Here is a 19,300-nt window from a genome sequence, read left to right on the forward strand (position 1 = left end):
CTCTTTGTCATAAAATTTTCTGAATTTCCCCTTGGTTGGCACTAAGAGGAATCTAATTTATTTTCTGAGGTAAGGTACAAATACTTTTTTTTTTTTTCAAATACTTTTTGTTTAAAGTAAGATACTGTGTTATCAATGAACAAAAAGTCCTGACTGATAAGAAAGGTATGATTTTACCTTCTGAATTCATATAAATGTAAAATATATAGTTCTGTGGGAGTAAGAACTGTCAACTTCTAGTCAAACCTGTTAGCTTCAAGAGTCGGCAAATACCTGTTACAATCAGGAATTACAGGTTGAAAGCAACTACAGTCAGTTTAATTCACGTGGTATTTGAACTCAAAAGAAGACTGGTAAGTGGAATTTAAATATTACACAGTTAATAGCAGGGAGGGTGCCTGATCCCAGATGACTCAGAATGCCAGTGCAGTGCGGTAGGTGACGCAGGGAAACGCAGTGTAGCCAAATGCACGAGAGAGAGACATTCATAGGGGAGTTACACAGATAACTCATGCATGAGCAAAGGCAAATTTTGGGAATTAAGAAAATCCAAATACGTTTGGGCATCTTAGTTTAGTGACTGTAAACAACTAATATTGTGGATGCTGTGATTGGTTTAGAAATTAGCTGAAGCAATAAAGAAAATTGGCAAATAGGGCATGAATATAAGGATGATCAGAAAGGAGAAATAGGACTTAAGCTATTGTAAACAGCAGAAGGCAAGAGAATTTCACCCAGGAACAGGAAACTCTAAATAAATAACACCAGCTAGGAAATATGGCAAACACAAATCTTATAAATAATTTAAAAATTTGCTGATTTCTTAATGCACCATTTAAATTTTAAACTGCAAGCTGGCAGAGTGACAGACTCCACCTTTATTTCAAGTCCTACATGATATAATTAATGTGGCAAAAACAAAAATAGAAGAAACACAATTGTGCAATTCTGGAGGAGCACAGATTCCCATGCATGACAGTCAGGCATAATCTGCAATTTACAATGCATAACTGGAATTATTTTATCCTTAATACAAGTGAACAAATACAGGCAGGGATTTGTTATTTTGTTAAAGCAGACATAGTGGGGCAGTTTCATTTACATATTCTGGCCCAGCTAATGAGCTCTGTTCTCACTCTGCTGCATGACTGTGAAGTATGCGTGTGTATGTGATGGCCCACATGTCAGAATATGCCCATTTGGGGAAATATTATCTATGAAACTCTAAATGACCTTGCTAAGATGGAAAGATTTAGAGTTGCTTGAAATTATTAGAAAAAAACCCAAAAAACAAAAAAAACCAACACTATCCAAATGGGAACTAGTCTAAATCATCATTCTGGTTCTGAGACTGAATGTCATAAGGGTGAGTTTCAATGTTTTGTTTGGTTTAGCTCAAGAGCATTCCCTTCATTCCTCCTCAGCTTTCCTTGACCTACCCACACCTGCTAAGTAACCCCTTTCGTGTTTTGTGTTCCACCACTGTTGTAACTATATAGTAATTTGTTTTCCTTACTAAACTGACTTCCTTGAGTGTAAAAACTGTATCTTTCTAGCTATGTCTACCCAGGGGCAGGTCAAGTTCTGGCAAAGGAGAGGCTATTAGATAATGTAAAAATAGAGAAGTACTTCACTTGGTTTCAAAGGTCTCTGCATTTGGATGGGTTGATCAGGCCATTGGTGAGTCCATCTGTGAATTGGCATGGACCAGTTGCTTCAGACTCCTCACTGATGGGCGCTGACATCCCCGAACAGTTAGGTTACTGACAAATATGTCAGGTTATTTCCTTTTCGGCTTTTACCCTTTGTTCTTACTAAGGGTAAGGAATGGTCTTCAATAAGCCTCAACAGATCTGGATTATAACATATTGGGCAACATGTAATGTTTAAAGGGCTATTTATTTATTTATTTTTTATTTATTTATTTATTTTTTTAAAAAGATTTATTTATTTGACAGACAGAGATCACAAGTAGCCAGAGAGATAGAGAGAGAGGAGGAAGCAGGCTCCCTGCTGAGCAGAGAACCTGATGTGGGGCTCGATCCCAGGACCCTGGGATCATGACCTGAGCCGTAAGCAGAGGCCTTAACCCACTGAGCCACCCAAGCGCCCCTTAAAGGGCTATTTAATCATTTGTTCTGCATCAGAGCTATTCACAGAACCCCAGATTTGTCATGGTTCTGACGGCAAAACAGTCACTTTCGTACAGCCTTTGTTACAAGAAATGCATTTTTTCTAATGTCAATTTCACCAGTTGTGACAATATTGCAAACTGGAACTATCCTTTTCATTAAAGATGAAGTGACCTTGCTGCTTGTGACTAGGTTAAGTGACTTGTCTAGGTCACACAGTGAGTGCATGGCTATAGGGCACATTCTCCAGTAACTGTCACTAAGGTGTTTAAAGATGGGCATATGGGTGGCATAAAACCTTGCCAGGTGAGGAAACCCTTGAGAGGTAAGTCAGACACCTGTCCTGTTTCTTTCAGTGGGTGATACTTACTAGGTAAGTCAAGTACTGAGAGAGGGAGTGGTTATGAACACAATTTAGCAAACTAGTTTCTGATCTTCTGTTTTCATCACATAAAAAAGACACACCCTGACTCTGCCCAAATATTTCTGTAACATATCACTTCTCTAACAAAGTTTCCCAAGTAGTACAAATTCAGATTCCATATGGGCTATGAAGGATGATAACAATATGCATTGCTGCTATTCTTCATGAATTTTAATTTCTGTAGTCATAAGATATTTTTTCACTGAGATTACTGAACATTCAGTAAAGCCATCTAATTAAATTTAACTCCCTAATACTAAAGCATTTAGACTAACTTAGAGTGGGAGATATTGCCTAACGAAACCATAGGAAGAGAAAGAAATCTTCTTACCTAGAGTTTGGTGATTTGGTCATTAGGACATGTTATCAAAAATACGTTATTAAATGTTTTAAGAATGACTCTTAAAAAATTACAAAAACATTATGTTGATAAAATAAAATGAATATAGACACAAGTTTTAAAAATGACCAACAATTTTACCACCCACAGATACTCACTTGCTAATATTTTGATGTATTTACTTCGAGAAAGTTTTCTATGCCAAAGATGCATCTCATACATGAACTGATAACCTAGGGCAGGTACGTGTCAATCAGTTGCTGAGTAGAATATGATCAGAAAACAGGTAAAAACAGGGGCTGAAAATATTAATAAAAATATCATCCTCAAAAACATGGGGAAAAATCACCAAAAGACATAGAATCATAAAGCCAATAGGCCTTTAGAGAACACTAATATAATGTTTTATTTTGTGAATAAAGAGAGAGAATGTGACCAGCTGAGAATAGGTACAGCCAGAACTAGAATCCAGGAACCAAGACTTCTGCCATAATCTACCTGCTTTTACAATGATTTTAACTGACTTTGTTACATATATGATTGGATTTAATAATTGACAAACTCTGGTTTTGAAATGAACCCAAGTAGTCTGAGATGGGAAGAATAAATACAATGTTAATGGATCCTTTTTATTTATTATTATTATTTTTTCAATACTTATTTGATAGAATGAGAGAGAGCTAGGAGGTGCGGGGGTGGGGGGAGGCAGGTGAGAGCGAGAACGAGAGAGTATCTCTAGCAGACTCCCCACTTGAGCATGTTGCCTGACATAGGGCTTGATCCCACAACCCTGATACCATGAGCTGAGCTGAAATCAAGAGCTGGACGCTTAACCGAATGTGCCACCGAGGTGCCCATGATGGATCCTTTTAATGCACCCATATTATATCTGCTAGAGATTAAGTTCACTACTTTAGTGTTTAGAGTTTATTAGAGTATATTAGAATAGCAAGAGTAGCTATACTACTCTAATAGTAGAGTATATTAGAATAGCAAGAGTATATTAGAATAGAGTATATTAGAATAGCAAGAAACCTTAGAGGTCCTTTATGCCCCCATTCTGTAGATAAGAACATTGAGGCCCAAAGAGGAAGATAACTTGGTAAAGATGTTTAGCTAGAGTCCCACATGCTCTGGATTGATGGGTACTCCCACTTACTCTGCTTTATTTACTTTGCCTTCAATTGAACTATTCCACTATAACAATAAACTTAGGCAATGGTCACTAATTATTGCTAACTTCACAAACAGAAAATTTGAAGTTATGTGTCTCCTGATGGATGTATTAAGTAGTTCTGCTAAAAAACCCAAACCTGAATCAGAATACACCATACAGTATTATCAGGCATGTAGGGGGTAGAAGAATATATTAGAGACTCCCAGGAATACAATCAGAAACATCTAGAATGTGGGAAATATAGAGAATAAATAATTAGATATCTGCAATTAATAAATATCAAGGAAAAATGAGATGGGGGGAATCTAAAGAGACCTAAGAGACAAATAACTAACTAAAATGCAGTGAATGGGCATTTGGATCTTGATTTGCATAAACTGTAATAAAAAAGTCAAATGAGGGCGCCTGGGTGGCTCAGTGGGTTAAGCCGCTGCCTTCAGCTCAGGTCATGATCTCAGGGTCCTGGGATCGAGTCCCGCATCGGGCTCTCTGCTCAGCAGGGAGCCTGCTTCCTCCTCTCTCTCTGCCTTCCTCTCTGCCTACTTGTGATCTCTCTCTGTCGAATAAATAAATAAAATCTTTAAAAAAAAAAAAAAAGTCAAATGACAGGAGCGCCTGGGTGGCTCAGTGGGTTAAAGCCTCTGCCTTTGACTCAGGTCATGATCCCAGGATCCTAGGATAGCGCCTCGCATCGAGCTCTCTGATCAGCAGGAAGCCTGCTCCCTCCACCCCCTGCTTGCATCTCTGCCTACTTGTGATCTCTGTCAAATAAATAAATAAAATCTTAAAATAAAAGAACAAAAAAAGCAAAATAAAACAAAACTACTCACGAAGAGGGACGCCTGGGTGGCTCAGTTGGTTAAGCAGCTGCCTTCAGCTCAGGTCATGATCCCAGTGTCCTGGGATCGAGTCCCACATCTGGCTCCTTGCTTGGCAGGGAGCCTGCTTCTCCCTCTGCCTCTGCTACCACTCTGCCTGCCTGTGCTCTCTTTCTCTCTCTGACAAATAAATAAATAAATAAATAAATAAAATCTTTAAAAACAAACAAAAAAAAAACAAAAAAAGTACTCACGAAGAAAAGCCAGGGCCCTGATGGCTTCACTGGTGAATTTTTTTTTTTTTAAAGTTTTATTTATTTATTTATTTGTCAGAGAGGGAGAGAGAGAAAGAGAGAGAGAGAGAGCACAGGCAGGGACAGTTGTAGGCAGAGCAGGCAGAGGGAGAAGCCGACTCCCTGCCAAGCAAGGAGCCCTATGCGGGAGATGATCCCAGGACCCTGGGATCATGACCTGAGCCAAAGGCAGTCAGCCGATTGAGCTACTTAGGCATCCCTCACTGGGGAGTTATATAAAACATTAAAAAAAACAATAAATGTCAATACTTCATAAACTCTTCCAAAAAACCACACAAAAAACAAGAACAAAAGCAGAAGAGGAGGGCATTTTCCGAACTCATTCTGTGTGGCCCTATTACTCTGATACCAAAAACAAAGCTATCACTAGAAAATTAGAGACTAATATCCCTTATGAATATAGATGTAAAAGTCTTCCAACAATACAGAAACAAATAAAAATTCAGCAACACATAAAAAGGACTATAACACCACTAACAAGTGGGATTTATCCCAGAAACAGAAAGTTGGTTTGATATCTGAAAACCAATTAATGTGTAACACATATTAATAAAGGACAAGTCACATTATCATCAAAACGGACAAAGAAAACAGATTTGGCAAAATCCAAAGCCTTTAATGATTAGAAAATAGTCAACAAACGAGGACCAAAGGAAAATATTCTCAATCTGATAAAGGCCATATATAAAAACTCCGCAGCCATTTAATGGCAAATGACTGAATGCTTAAGGAACAAGACAAGCATATCCACTCTCACCATTTCAATTCAACATTGTACTAGAGGTTCTAGCTGGAAAAAAATCAGCCGAGAAAATCTAATGAGAGAGATACAGACTGGAAAGGAAGAGGCAAAAACAATCTCTTTGTAAATGACATGATTTTGTATCTAGAAAATGCTCAGGAATCCACTAAAAAAATAATGAGTGTGGCAAGGTTGCAGGATACAAGGTCAACATGCAAAAATTATTTTTCTATACACTTGTAATGAGTAATCTGAAAATGAAATAAAGAAAAACCATTCCATTTACAATAGCATCAGAAGGAAAATATTTAAGAATAGATTTAATGTATGAAGTGCAGAACTTACACTAGGAAAACTCTACAAAGCATTGTAAGCAGCTAAGATGATTTAAATGAATGGAAAGACATTCCATGACCATGAATCAAAAGACTTATTATTATTAAAACAGCAATAGTCGGGTGGTGCCTGGGTGGGTCAGACATTAGGCTTCTGCCTCTGGCTCAGGTCATGATCCTAGGATCCTGGGATCCAGCCCCACATCTGGCTCCCTGCCTCAGCAGGAAGCCTGCTTCTCCCTTTCCCACTCCCCCTGCTTGTGTTCTTGTTTACACCCTCTCTCTCTCTCTGTCAAAAAAATAAATAAAATCTTAAAAAAAAACCCCAAACCAAAAATTCCCCAAAATGGCAATAGTCTTCAAATTTATTTTCAGATTCAGTAAATTCCCATCAAAATCACAACTGCATTTTTTCCCCCAATAATGGACAAACTGACTGGAAAATTTATATGGAAATTCAAGGAATCCCAAATAGCCAAAACAACTGGAAAAGAAAAAGTTGAAGGACTCACATTGCCCAATTTCACAAACTACAAAGTTACAGTAATTGAAACAGTGTGCACTGGCATAAAAAGACACACATACATTGATAGAATAGATTTAGAGTCCAAAAATAAACCCATACATTATTATAGTCAACTGGTTTTGGACAAGAGTGCCAGGACAATGCAATGGAGAAAGAATGGGCTTTCCAACAAACCGTGGTGAGATAATTAGAAAGCTGCCTGTAAAAGAATGAAGTTGGGCCCCTACCTCAGACCATATATAAAAATTAACTTAAAACGGACCAAAGACCTAAATGTAGGAACCAAAAGTATAAGACTCTACAAATACACAGGATTACACAAAGGTTACTCAGATAAGATACCCACCACACAGAAACAAATGAAAAAGAAGGTAAATTGGACACTAAAATGGCAAACTTTTGTGCTTTGGAAAGTATCGTCAAGAAAGTGGAAAGACAACTCATGGGATATGAGATAATATTTGCAAAACATCTATCTGCTGAGGAACTTAAGTCTAGAATATATAAAGAACCTTTACAGCTCAATAATAAAAAGAACAATACAATTTAAAAAGTGGGCAAAGCATTGGAATAGACATTTCTCAGATGAGATATACGAGATGGCCAATATGCACCAAAAAGATGCTTGACGTCATTAGTCACCAGGGAAGTGCAAATCAAAGCCACAATGAAGTATCACTATATACCCAATAGGACTGGTATAATAAAAAAGACATAATAACAAGTGTTGGTGAGGATATCTCCACTAGAACCCTCATAATCTGTTGGTAGGAATGTAAAATGAAATCTTCACAATGGAAGAGTCTGGCCATTCCTAAAAAGGTTAAACATACAGTTATTATATGACCCAGCAACTCCAAACCTAATTATATACTCAAGAAAACCAAAAACATGTCCACATGAAGTTTTGTAACAGATGTCCATTGTAGCATTATCCATAACAGCCAGGAAGTAGTTTGGAACAACCCAATGTCCATCAACTAGGATAAACAAAGTGTGGTATATTTACATATAAATGAGATTTTTTTTTTTTTTTTTTAATTTGAGAGAGAGACAGAGATACCAAGAGAGAGCATGAACAGAGAGGAGAGGGAGAAGCAGGCTCAACTGATTGCAGGGCTCAATCCCAGAACCTTGGGATCATGACCTTAGCTGAAGGCACTTAACCAAATGAGCCAACCAGGTACCCCATCCCAGGATCCCAGGACTGTGACCTGAGCTGAAGGCACTTAACTGACTGAGCCCAACCAGCTGCCTCCATTTAGTTTTATTTGGCAATAAAACAGAATGAAGTACTGTCACATGCTACAATATAGAAGAACCTTGAAAACATGCTAAGTGAAGGAAGCTGGTCATATATTGTAAGATTCTATGTATATGAAATGTCTGGGACAGGAAAATCCACAGCGACAAAAAAATAAATTAGTGGTTGCCTTGGGCTGGTGGACTGAGGAAAAATGGGTAGTGACGACTAATAAGTACAGGGTTTCTTTTTTGGGCTGATGAAGCTTTTCCAAATGGTTTGTAGGGGCGCCTGTGTGGCACAGTCTGTTAAGCATCCAACTCTTGGTTTTGGCGCAGGTCCTCATCTCAGGGTTGTGAGATCGAGCGCTGTGTCCACTCCCTACTCAGAGTGGAGTCGGCTTCAGATTCTCTCCCTCTGCCCTTCCTGCTGATGCTGTGTCTCTAAAATAATCTTTAAAACAAAATGGATTGTAGTGATGATTGTACAGCTCTTTGAATATACTAGACTGTTGAATTATATACTTTAAATGGATGAATGGTATAGTATATGAATTATCTCTCTGTAAACCTGGTAGCCAAAAAATTATGAGACGATCAGGGAAAATTGAAGATTGACTGGGTTAGACCATGATACTAGGTATTAATTTCTTAGGTATGATGGTGGTATTGAGGTATATTCATTTAAGGGAGAATCTTATCTTTTTTTTTTTTTTTTTAAGATTTTATTTACTTATTTGACAGAGACAGACACAGTGAGAGAGGGAACACAAGCAGTGGGGGTGGGAGAGGGAGAAGCAGGCTTCCCGCTAAGCAGGGAGCCCAATGCGGGGCTTGATCCCAGGACCCTAGGATCATGACCTGAGCCAAAGGCAGACACTTAATGCCTGAGCCACCCAGGCGCCCGGAGAATCTTATCTTTCAGAAATACTAAAATATTTGTGGATGAAATAATTTTAAAAATTATTCTCTTGACCCTACCTATCCCTTGAATCATCACTCCACTTTTCTTCCCTCCCCTTTCTCCCCGCCCAATTACCTATCCTCCTCCTTTCCAATTCTGTTCCTACCACTCTCTTTTGGACCCATTCCAATCAGGCTTCCATCCTTATCCCTCCATTGCTATGGCCAACAGTTAATTATAGCCCATTAGCAATTGATTTGGTTGCTCTTCCTTGCTTCCTTTCCTGATTTCCTTTTTTTCAGTGGCTGACCTTTCTGTCTCCTTTGCTGGCTTCATTACCACCCCAGTCCTTAAATGCTAGAGTACTCCAGGCCTCAGTCTTTAGATAATTTTCTCAAATTTTTGTCTACACTTAATATCTAGATCATGTCACGGCTTTTAATACTAGGTGCTTGTGTCTCCCACATTTACATATTCAGCCTAGACCTTTCTTCTGAACTCCAGATTCAATATCTAACAGCCTTGATATTCCCATGTGCTAATTTAATAGGTATTTTATTGTTTGTTTGTTTGTTTGAAGTAGGCTCCATACCCAGTGTGGAGTCCAATATGGGGCTTAAACTCATGGCCCTGACATCAAGACCTGAGCTGAGCTCAAGAGTTGGACACTTAACCAACTAAGCCACCCAGGTGCCTCTTAAAAGACATTTTATTTTTTTTTTTTTTTTTTTTTTTTTTTTAAGATTTTATTTATTTATTTGACAGAGAGAGAGATTACAAGTAGGCAGAGAGAGAGAGGAGGAAGCAGGCTCCCTGCTGAGCAGAGAGCCCGATGCGGGACTCGATCCCAGGACCCTGAGATCATGACCTGAGCCGAAGGCAGCGGCTTAACCCACTGAGCCACCCAGGCGCCCTTAAAAGACATTTTAAACTCAACATCTCCCAAACTGAATTTCTTATTGCTTCCCATTCCCATCCTGCTCCTCCCAGTTTTTGCCATTTCAGTAAACGGCAGCTCCATTCTTTAAACTGCTCAAAAAATACTGGGGAGTCCCCTTAACTGCCCTTTTGCTTACACCCTGTATCAACCAATTTATCAAATCCTATGTGCCATCTTGGCTGAATACATCCAGACACCTTACTACTCCACTGCTTGCACTTTCCCCAAGCCCCCATTGTCTCACTTGCAGAATGGCAATAGCCTCCTAATCTGTCCCTCTTGCTCCCTCACAATCTATTCTCAAAACTCCCTTACTCTCAAAACAGAAGCTATAGTGATTCTTTAAAAATAGAAGTAAAATCATTTTACCTCTCTGCTCAAAACCTTCCAATGGCTTCCCCTCTCAGTAAAAGCCAAAATTCTTACAATGCCCTGTAAATCCCTACACAATTTGGCATCCTGTTACCTTTGACCTCATTTCCTACTTTTTGCCTGCCACACACTGCTTCTGTTGCTCTGGCCTCCTTCCTGTGCTTAGAATGTAGTAGACATCTTCTTCCCTCACAATGACTTCTGCACTTGCCATTCTTTCTACGTGGAATGTTCTTCTCTCAAGATGGGCATTTTTTGCTCCCTCACCTCCATCAGATCTGTACTCAAAGTATGTTTCTCAGTGGGCCCCCACCCTCACCTGTCCTATTTAAAAAGAAACCTCTTTCCCTATCCTCAGCACTCCTTTTTTCTCCCTTACCGCTTCATTTTCCCCCCTTAACACTTATCCTACCTGACACAGCTTATCCTTCTTCATTTACTATTTTATTTTCTATCTCCTACGAGAACATGGATTCCTCCCCCCACCCCCGCTTTGCTAAGTGTTTGGCCCATAATTGGTGCACAGTATTTCTAAGCATGTGAACACTACTTAAAATGCACTTATAATCTCTGCTTCACTGTTTGGTGCTAGCTTCATAAGCATTTGAGCATGTATCCCTGAGGAAGATGAGGCTGACTGAATAGAAACACTGTCCACTCAATCAAGACTATGATATCCATCTTTGTAAAGGAGACCAACGCAGAGACAGGAATTCTAGAGGGTTAGATTTCAACTGCTGCCTTGGTACCAATAAGCCATGTGACACTGGGCAAATAAGTTTTCCTTTCTGGCCATTTATTTCCTCCCCTGCCAAATGGATCATTGCTTTGAATGATCCCATAGGTTTCTGAGAATGTAAAATGAAAGATGAAATGTTGAGTAGGAAATGATGTGTCTTATTAATTTCTCTAGTACGTACAAAGATATACTTACCTGGCATTTTAAGATTTTAAAATAAAATCTTAAGATTTTAAAACTTTTAAGATTTTATATATTTGAGAGAGAAAAAGAGAGAGAGAGAGCATCAGCTGGGGAAGGGCAGAGGGAGATACAGATGCCCTGCTGAGCAGGGAGCCTGACTTGGGGCTCAAGCCCAGGAACCTGGAATGGTGACCTGAGCCAAAGGCACACACTTAACCAACTGAGCCATCCAGGTACCCCTGACATTTTGTATTTTTTAAGGGCAACAAACACCTGCAATCAAACTTCAGAGTTTCTTTTAGGGACCTTAGACCATGCAGTGTAGTTTTGCTGTGTTAAGCCCTTATAATACTAGTAATTTGTGAAAGTTCTTGATGTCAGCATATTCCTTCTCCTGTCAAGGCTCATATTTTTTTTTTTTTTTTTAAAGATTTAATTTGGGGCGCCTGGGTGGCTCAGTGGGTTAAAGCCTCTGCCTTCGGCTCAGGTCATGATCCCAGGGTCCTGGGATCGAGCCCTGCATCGGGCTCTCTGCTTAGCAGGGAGCCTGCTTTCCCTCCCTCTCTCTCTGCCTGCCTCTCTGCCTACTTGTAATCTCTGTCAAATACATAAATGAAATCTTAAAAAAAAAAAAAAGATTTAATTTATTTATTTGAGAGAGAGTGCACAAGCAAGAGAAAGGGAGAGAGAGTACAAACAGGGGAGGCAGAGGGGCAGGAGAAGGAGAAGCGGACACCTGCTGGGCAGGGAGCCTGACATGGGGGCTTGATTCCAGCACCCTGGGATCATGACCTGAGCTGAAGACAGATGCTTAACTCACTGAACCACCCAGGCGCCCCTGAAGACTCACTCTTAACATCTAAATTGTTATCCTTGTCCAAATCAGTGAGTAGTCAATACCCGTGGATGTCCAGCTCCCATGGGAGTTTTGTTTCCTAATCATTTGTGTGTGTGTGTGTATGGTTGGTGAGTCTCCCTGCAGCCCATCTGTAAACCAGAATCTTGATTTTCTCACTGGTAAATGTGATGAATAACAATTGGCTCATATTTATTTTGCTGGATTCAATGATACATCAATACTCTACATAAAACAATTGTACAATGCCAGCGATATCTTAAAGCCTCCAATGGAGTATGTATTGGATTTCTATGTATGTATTGAACTGCCAGGGTCGTGTCCCAAAACAGTGCTTTTACCATATTACTATCCCCAGTCCAGGACCTGAAACAACTGGGCTTTCTTTTGGTCTCTAAGTCTTCCCCATCCTATTGAAAGCAGTCTCACAGGTATGTTTTTTACCTTTGTTCACAGCAGCATTATTCACCACAATCAAAAGGCGTAATTAACCCAAGTATCAACCCTGGTATATAAACACAATAGAATAGAATTCAGCCTTAAAAACGAAGGAAATTCTGACACATGCTACAACACTGAAGAACCTCCAGGATCTTATGCTGAGTGAGATAAGCCAGCCACAGAAAGTCAAATACTATATGATTCTACTTATATCTGAGTTGACAAATTTAGAGACTTAAGTAGAATGGTGGTTGCCAGGACTCGGTGGAGTGAGGAATGAGGAGTTGTTTAATAGGTACAGAACTGCAGTTTTAGAAGATGAAAAGAGGGGATACCTGGGTGACTCGGTTAAGTGGCTGCCTTCCACTAGGGTTGTGGTCCCAAGGTCCTAGGATTGAGTCCCACACTGGATTCCCTGCCCAGAGGGAAGCCTGCTTCTGCCTGCTGCTCCCCCTGCTTGTGCTCGCTTCTCTCTTTCTCTGACAAATGAATGAATAAAATCTTAAAAAAAAAAAAAAAAGGTGAAAAAGTTCTGGGGATGGGGATTCACAGCAATGTGAATGTATTTAACTTTACTGGCCTATGTAGTTAAGACTGGTTAAACGGTAGATTTTGTGTTATGTGTATGTCACCATAATTTAAAGTTTTAAAAAAAATTCAACATCTTATTTTTTCAAACCTTATTTTCCACTCTTCCTCTGTATTCTCCCCCCTCCCCCACGCTTTTTAATTTACTGCTCTCTACATTGTACTCCCAGCGAAACACTTTATAGCCTTTGCTCCAAGGAGCTTCCTCCCTGGAATGCTTTCATCACCACCCAACCATTTTCAAAAGGTTGTCTGTGCTATCGCCCCGAAGACAGGTTACTTTTCCTAGATCGAACTAGAAGTCACACCCTCCATGACAAGCCTGCCCCTCCAGACCAGAGTCCTTTCCCTTTCCTGCCCGGCAGAGAGGAGCGAACACAGGGGTTTACTGTTTACGTGCGTCTCTCCGGCCGAAACATCTAAACTGAGTAACAGGGACGTTGAACTCCCCACCCTCCCGCACCCTTCTCACACAAACACTCTCCACCACCGCGGACCTCGGCATTCAAGAGCTCCCAGGGAAGTCAACGCGTTGGGCATCGAGATGGAGGGAAGGCAACTCACACTCCCAAGGAGTGATTTCGTCGACGCAGCGTGTAATTTCACACAAAAGCTCTCAGTGTCAAATTACCTGCGAACATAGGGGTTTGACGCGGCAAAACTGCGGGTCCCTGGGGATCCTTAAAAGCAGCCCGATAATTTGCACAGCTTTCTACCCTCCGGAACACGTTCTCACGCGTCATCCGAAAGTAATGCGAGAGGGAAGACCAAAGCCGAGTTATTTGTGGAGGCGCTCAAGTAAGAAAGGGGTTGTGGCTGGCCGTCTCAAGAGTCTCCGAGGCCACCACGGGCCGACCGCCCTCCGAGAAGAGCAAAGAACCGTTAAAAAGGTTGTGCTTCCGGCTCAAGTGTCGCGCCTAATTGAGAAGGGAAGAGAGAACGGATGCAAGCCCCGGTACGGAAAGTCGCAGGGCACAATTTCCTTCATCCTAGTCACACGATGGTGGGGCGGGATGTGCGTAACCCAGAAGTAAAAGTCCGTTTCCCTCAGATATTAGACCTCGACCACAGGAAGTCCCAGCCGGATGACTTTTATCCAGGCTTTCCTGACCCCCCCCTCAGCTCTATTCACTTCACTCCCAGCATCGTGGTGCTCTGTCGCCGCGACCCCTTTCATCCGACCCTCGTGACCTGGCCTGAGTTTTGCCGCAACTTCCCAGGGACCCCCGACAGCACCTGGGCCACCCTTCCCTTAAAGAACTGTTACCCTACGGGTCCCCATCGGGGTCAATTAACGTTCTTCGAAGGGGGAAAAGCTCCTGGGATTTGCAGCTCCCGAAGCCCAGCACAGCCAGGCCGGCGCCTGCGCGGGGCGTTACCATAGAGAGCAGCCGCCTCTCTGGTCTCTGTTTGCACTCTCTATGGTCGAGCCTGGTCCGTGGCGGTAAAAGGGAGACCGCACTGCGCAGGCGCCCTCGGCTTCTAATTTTTTTTTTTTTTTTTTTTTTTTTTTTTAATCCCCGCACCAAGCGCTTAACCTCATTGGGGTGGAGGAGAAGGCGGCGGCTCTCCCGTCCGCAGCGGCAAGAGTAGCGAATAATATGACTGTAAGTACCCGATTAGGGCGAGGAGATTCAGACCCAGCCCTCCGAGGCCTTTGCCCCCTCGCCTGCCGTGGCGGACGCTGAGTCTGGGTGGGGGCGATGTCCAGCGCTGTCATCGGCTCTTGGGTGCACTTTGGGGGGAGGGGGCGGCCCTTAGGTGGGAGCGGGGCGGGGAGCGGGTTGGGATGGTTGTTTATCCTACCGGTAGGTCCCTAATCCCAGGCTGCTTTGCAGAGGGAGGAGGGGGCGGCTGTGGGGTCAGCTCGGCTTTGTGTGCCCCTCTCTCTTTTCCTCTCCCAGACCCCACCCCAGGCCCCCTTCCTGACCCGAGTCTTCCCGGCCGGGTGGGAGAAGCCAGTGAACAGCCCAGTCGCGTTTGAAAAGAGCCCGGGATTGCGAGGGGAGGGGGCGAGGGAGAGAAACCCACAACAACTAGTCATCGGCGAGTGATGGGTGTGGAGAAAGATCCAGAGGGAAGGGGTACCGGGGAGGCGGGCGGCCGGGGCTCCCAGCCGGTCCAGACAAAAGCTGAGCGAGCGGCGCCTAGCCGAGCTTGGGGCCGGGCGGGTTGCAGAGGGTTCCTTGGTCCCTAAGGCCCGCAGAGAGCTGCTTTCCGAAGCCAGGAAAGCGGACAAGTGCTGAGTTACGCCTTGTGCAACCTCCTCAACTTGCCTTTGTTGTTCTTTGGTATTGGCAGAGCCGCTCTGACGAAGATGAGTGTGTGATCTTGCACGTTAGCCTGGTTGGGTACAATGGAGCTAATCGAATTTTGCTTTCCATTTTTCGAGCCGCTCGGATGAGTATGGGGGTTTCCAGAGTCTAACTTATTACATAATGTTATATATAAAATAGTTGTGTTTATTTCTCAGATTAAAAAAAAAAAACAAAACTAGATGAAGTCCTTTGAAGCATGTTTTGTTGCATACGGATGAATTTTTTTTGTTTTAGTGTTTGTTCACTCAATACTGACCGTTTGTAGAACCTGTGAGTTCTTTAATCATGATACTTTAATTTGTAGATGTGGCAATGAGAGCTTTGGATTCTGTAGTCCTTTGGGAGGCAGTGATGCAGAAGAGAGAAATGCAGAAGGGAGAAATAGTTTCATGCTGCCATGTGCCTTGCACCCTATTCTGGTGCCACAGTATAAATTCTAGCTTTAAAGATTGTTGCTTTTATTACTATTATTATTTGTGACATTTACTGAGCTCTGGGTCTGAGGCATCCTGGACAGTGGGCTCCTTTTGCTCATAAAGGGAGTGGGAGAATAGTAACATTGATGCAGAGACCTTATAGATAAAAACAAAACCACAATGCCCCAGAGTTAGTGAATATTATTTATCTTCTCCATTTGCTAAGAAAGATTTAAATTTTTGTGAGCTGTTTGCTTATTCGTTTTGGTAAAATCGTGTAACTGCACCATTCTCACCCATTGTTACTCAGATCTGTTTCTGTAATTCATAGTTTGTAAGCTGACATGGAGCAGCACTATTTCTGATTTTTTAAAGTTTTTTTTTTTTTTTTTAAACTGAGTTTTCAGCCCTAGCTTTGTATTCTCCCAGCTAAAGTTAACCAAAGTTAGAAATCCTTTGAAGTGACCGTTGGTGGTGAGGGTGTCAAATATTGTATCTCCATGTTACAGTCTAAGCTGAGTGGTAAATACAGGAAAGGCCTTTGCTAACCTTACATCTTAAATTAGTGTTGGAACTGAAAACCCAGATCTCAGGATTTGGGCCACAGACTCAACTTCTATCTAAAAGAGGTAAGCATTTTTTTGCACTAAAAGAAGGAAAAAACTGAAGGTTGGTGTTTATGCTTCAGTAACCACTGTGATAGAATCTCTTAAGTGTAGTTTGGATGATGGGAACTTACTTTTTATAGAGCAAGATTTCAGATCCTTAAAATAGTTTGACAGGGACACTGAGAAATGATTGGCCAAAGAACATTAAGTTTATTGTTCATATGTATTACGTTTTGTTCATTGGTTTTGGGTTTAGATTTTTTTTTTTTGCTTCAGTAGTTAATTCTATTTTCTTGGGTGGCTTAGTCTCACAATTTATAAGTTGAGTGAGATATAGTTTCTTGGATCTGAGACTTAAATTTGTTTCTGAGAGTCCATTTCTTAACAATCTTCTATTTATAAAATCGTTCTTAGATTATACTATTTTTAATTTAGTACTATTGATAAATGATATAAGCACTTAAGGGATTATAATGTTAGGCTAAGAGCTGAGTTATTAAAACTGCCAGTTTTGAAAACTGCAAGCAAAACAGAATCATCGAAAAGGTTTCTTTGAAAATAAGAGAAGGATTTATTAGTCTTAAAAAAAAAAAAAAAAGAAAAAGAACTAAGCAAGGGAGAAGTCATTGATGATAGAGTTTTTGGTGTGTAAAATGTAATTTGAGAAAGTAAACAAACCTTTCTACCCAGTGCAAGTAGGACAATGTCCATAACGTGTGAATATGTTTGCCTGAATGACCTCCAAAGGCCTTCTTTTTTAAAAGCCGTGGAGTTTAGTGGTTATTTCTGCTGGGTCTTCAGCGCTCCAGGGCTTGCCTGCCTCCTTTATGCTCAGACCGGTACTGCCATACTGCAGGCTTTTCTTCTCCAGATTGTTACGGCAGTGCCAGTCCATCTTCCCCCACGGATCCCTAAAGATGTGGCTCACATGTGCTCAAATGACGGACTTTCTTTCAGAATGCCTGTGTTGACTTCCCTCTTGTTTCCTGCCTGGAAATCTCATTCCTTGCTGATTCCTTTTGTATCCATTACCTTCCTCCCTGGGAGACGGATGCCCGTGTTTGTATTCTTTACATCCTTGAGGGCAGGGAGTTTGTACGACACTGTGATATCCTCTGTACTTACTACCAGGACTTGTGTAACTAGGGACTTGTGTAACCAGTCACTTTAAATGTATGAACTGTGAAAGGATGAATAAATGTATTGTAACTTAGAATACTTTGAGCTTTGGAAAAACTCTTAGAGGCGCCATAGACCAACCACTGTCCTACCTTTTGTCTACTCTGTTCTGATCATCAACCTTACATTGCAGATGTGCTTCTCTGTTACTGGACAGGTCTTGGTTGCTAGAAAGCTAGTTTAGAGTGTACCAAAATCTGCCACTCTCCTGTTGGGTGTTCTTGGTTGTACCCCCTGAAGCAACATGAAGTCTTGTTTCTTCTCTACATAATAGCCTTTCATTTCCTAGGACAGTCATCAAGCTGTCTGTAGATTTATTAATGAATTAATTTATTAAACTCTTTCTTTAGTTAGCTACCAGTTATCATGAGGGTACAGCTGAAAAGACTACATGGTCCAGGGCTCACAGACTAATAGAGGAACAGAATATTACAAAGTGATGCCAGTTACGCTGGAAGTATGTTAACAGCCCTAGATCCTTTGTACCCTTGTGGTTTTTATAACATTTTTAAAAAAGATTTTATTTTCTTTTTTTAGAGAGTGAGCGGCTCCTAAGCTCAGACTTTCAGGGGAGAGGGGCATCGGGAGAGGGAGGGAGACTCTAAAGCAAGGTCGGTGCTGAGTGCAGAGTCTGTGGGGCTCGATCTCACAACCCTGAGATCAAGGCCTAAGCTGAAACCAGGAGTCGATGTTTAACTGACTGCACCACCTAGTTGCCCCAGGATTTTAATTTTTTAAAGTAATCCTTATACCCAACATGGGGCTCAAATTTACAACCCCTAGGTGAAGAGTCTCATGCTCTACAGACTAAGCCAGCCAGGTGTACCTTCCCCTCATGGGGAAATCAGATTTTACCGCGCTGCTTTCTTTAGGCAAATGCAGTGTCTGAAAAGAAACAGAATTTGCGGTGACCTGACCAGAGTATATAGCTGTTGTCTTAGGTTAAGAAACTGTATCAACGGTTTTCAAACTTTGTTGTACATTCTAGCTCTGCCACTTACTAGCCCTATGACTTTGGACCATGGGCCTATTAAATAATCTCTTTGTATTTTAATAATTTCATCTGTAAAACAAGGGTGAGGGGAGGGCAGGGTTGTAAGGATTAAGTGAGATAATATATGTCAAGTGCTCAGAGTAGTGACTGGCATATAGTAAGTGGATATGCATGGTATTCCTCTATGTCTTTGTGTAGGAGTTAGTATTAGAAAATTAGAGTATAAGAATATTATTGTATTAGAGAATTAATAAGAGAATTAATGATAACATAGCATAAGAAGCAATAATCAAGTCATAGAATCACTTGAATTTGTTAAAATACAACTGGTCTGAACTTATTTATTCCTGTCCACTCAGAGATTTTGGTCAATTAAGTCTGTGAGACCTGGACAGCCACAGTTGAACAACCCCCAGGTGGTTCTTAAAAAAACCCTCAAAACCCAAAATTAACACTGTGTTAATTTTGTTAGTGATTGCATTTGCTTTTACAAATTAAAAATTTACCAAATAACATATAAATAGATTCTCCTGAAAGACTGAAACAATGCAGGGGAGCCTGGGTGGCTCAGAAGATTAAGCATCTGCCTTCAGCTCAGGTCATGATCCTAGGGCCCTGGGCTGGAGCCCCGCATCAGGCTCCCCGCTCAGCGGGGAGGCTGCTTCTCTCTCTCCCTCTGCTATTCTCCCCAGCTTGTGCTCTCTGGCTCTAT

General features: G+C 41.4%; 1 protein-coding gene and 1 long non-coding RNA gene across 6 annotated transcripts in view; one reads left to right on the plus strand and one right to left on the minus strand.

Moving 5' to 3' along the window:
- Window positions 1–14,318, minus strand: part of LOC131826910 (uncharacterized) — a 35,689-nt gene extending 21,371 nt beyond the window's left edge. The window contains exon 1 of the long non-coding RNA XR_009351803.1: window positions 13,705–14,318. This is a non-coding gene — a long non-coding RNA (uncharacterized LOC131826910). The remainder of the gene's footprint in view (window positions 1–13,704) is intronic.
- A 243-nt stretch (window positions 14,319–14,561) lies between these two features.
- Window positions 14,562–19,300, plus strand: part of CLASP1 (cytoplasmic linker associated protein 1) — a 271,575-nt gene continuing 266,836 nt past the window's right edge. For all 5 annotated transcript variants that reach the window (XM_059166603.1, XM_059166604.1, XM_059166606.1 and 2 more), the window contains exon 1: window positions 14,562–14,680. The gene's annotated coding sequence lies outside the window, so the exon portion shown is untranslated. The remainder of the gene's footprint in view (window positions 14,681–19,300) is intronic.

The sequence above is a fragment of the Mustela lutreola genome, chromosome 3 (genome assembly GCF_030435805.1).
Source record: "Mustela lutreola isolate mMusLut2 chromosome 3, mMusLut2.pri, whole genome shotgun sequence".
In the NCBI taxonomy this organism is placed as follows: domain Eukaryota; kingdom Metazoa; phylum Chordata; class Mammalia; order Carnivora; family Mustelidae; genus Mustela; species Mustela lutreola.